Source organism: Rhamphochromis sp. 'chilingali' (assembly GCF_963969265.1).
Source record: "Rhamphochromis sp. 'chilingali' genome assembly, chromosome: 10".
Classification (NCBI taxonomy): Eukaryota; Metazoa; Chordata; class Actinopteri; order Cichliformes; family Cichlidae; genus Rhamphochromis; species Rhamphochromis sp. 'chilingali'.
This window is the reverse complement of record NC_137937.1, coordinates 22984052-22986187: the sequence shown is the minus strand read 5'-3', so window position 1 is coordinate 22986187 and position 2136 is coordinate 22984052.

The following is a 2136-nucleotide window of genomic DNA, read 5'->3' as shown; positions in this document are numbered from 1 at the left end:
ACCCAGTTTTTAAGCATAGTCCCTAAATTTTCAACAGGGTTGAGGTTGGAGCTTTGGGATGAAGCTTAGTGTTCGCCTGCTTTATCCTTTCCAAAGCCAGTTTTGATGTGTGTTGGGAGCGTTGTACCAATGGCAGCAAAACAGCCCAACATCACGATGCTACCACCGACGTGCTTGACAGCTGGTGCAATGTTCTGAGGTTTAAAAGCCTCTCCTTCAATACTCCAAACATCCCGTTTGTCACTGAGGCCAAACAACTCAGTCTTTGTCTTGTCTGAACACATAACCTTTATCCAGAAGGCACCTAGCTTGTCCATGTGGACAACTGCAAATTTCATTAAACCTTGAAGGTCATTTGGCTCAGGGGCTTCTTTCTTGGTCAACACCCTTTCAGTTCATGGTGACGGACTTCACTGTAGACGGTGATGCTAGTTTGTCAGCAGTTTCCAGTTCATGGGAGGCTTGAGCCTAACTAATTTCCTCTTATTTGAGGGTGACAGTTTGGGCTTCTTCCAGACCTTGCCAACATGGTGACATATCCAAAATAATTTGTACTTAATTCTTTGAACTGATGATCTTGGAATTTGCAGTTGTTTAGAAATGGCTCCAGGAGGCTCCATTCGTTGGACTTTACTATTATTTTGAGTATTGATGAATACAGTAAAACAAACCATTTTTATGCTGGCAAAGATAAACTACCAGTTGTGGTCAGTCATGATAATGGGAAGTTAACAGGTCTTGGCCTTGTATAGTTAAAAGGCATTGTAGAACCTTCGGCAACACTTGTATATTTTAACCTGATATTATGCTTTGACCCTGTGCGGATCAGAGAAAATCCCAAATAAATTCAAACTTGCACACCAGGTCTTGTTTTTCTAAAGTCATTAAAGATGTTTGTTGTGCAGTTATTCCAGCTTGGTAGAAGAACTGTTCAAAGAAATCATTAAGAGCAAAAAATAAAAATAAAATTACCATGACAGTCATACCTATGATGATTGTATGTATACTTCTGACCACAACTAAGTGTAGTTTATAGGTAAAACTATGTCTCTGTAGGAATTTATTTTATGCCTCAAATATGCATTTCCTATTTCCCACAGGATACATTTTGCGTGTGTGTGTCAGGAATAAAATACTAGATCAAAATGAGACAAAATTATTTTCAAATTACCTCGCATGGCTTGAGGGATCATTGAATTTTTCATACCTTTTCTGGAGGTGGAATATGGCTGGCAGAGAAAATTAAGCTGAAGTAGATGAGCAGCAGTGAAAATGAAAATAGCCTAACAAATCAGAGTGGTTCCTAGCTGTGGGTTAGATTTTTATCTAGCCTAACTAATATAACAAAAATGGACACCAAAATGGAATCAAGTTACAAAATGTGTTCCTCCAGGTGGATAGTTCGGGTTAATAGGCCCACTGCTGCTGCGCTGACACTAATATGTGTAGGACATGTAATGGATGAAACTACATTTTCACCAAGTCTGTAGGTAATGCACTTTATCAGCACCAAAAAGTGCCTTGTATTATGTGTTCTATACTTATTTCTTTTTTAGCCCTTCTTGCCTGCCTCCACCACCAGGGTTTAACTCATTCTCTCTCACTCTCACTCTACCTCTCTCCACCGCTCTCTCTCTTTAAATCATACAGAGACCCTTCCTCTTGATTAGATTTTACTTCTTTCGGGCTGAGACTCCTATGAAGAACATAATGAATGGGTATTCTCTCGGTAATTTAGTCACACATTAATGGCTAACTAACCGTCTCTCTCGCTAACATTATTAATCAGTTAATTTATTCTCTTTGGGTTTTGTTGTACACACAGCCACTCAATTACAAACGCACACACACGTTATTCATATTGAGTGTCTGTTGCTTGAGCGGCTCCCCTGCTTTTGCGTAAAGACACGCTCTCCATCTGTGTCCAGTGTGCGGATTAGACGCTTATTATCCTCTTAGCTCTAAATGGCCCTACGTTCTTGCACTTCGCTGTCCATCTTATTTGTTGTCTACTACTTGGACTGGAGCGAAAGGAAATGGATCTCCACCAGTAAAAAAGAATCACCGTGGCCACCGTTCAGTTGTGCGCATTACGCGTGAATTGTCGGAACAGCCCTCTCCATCGTCTGTCAGAGC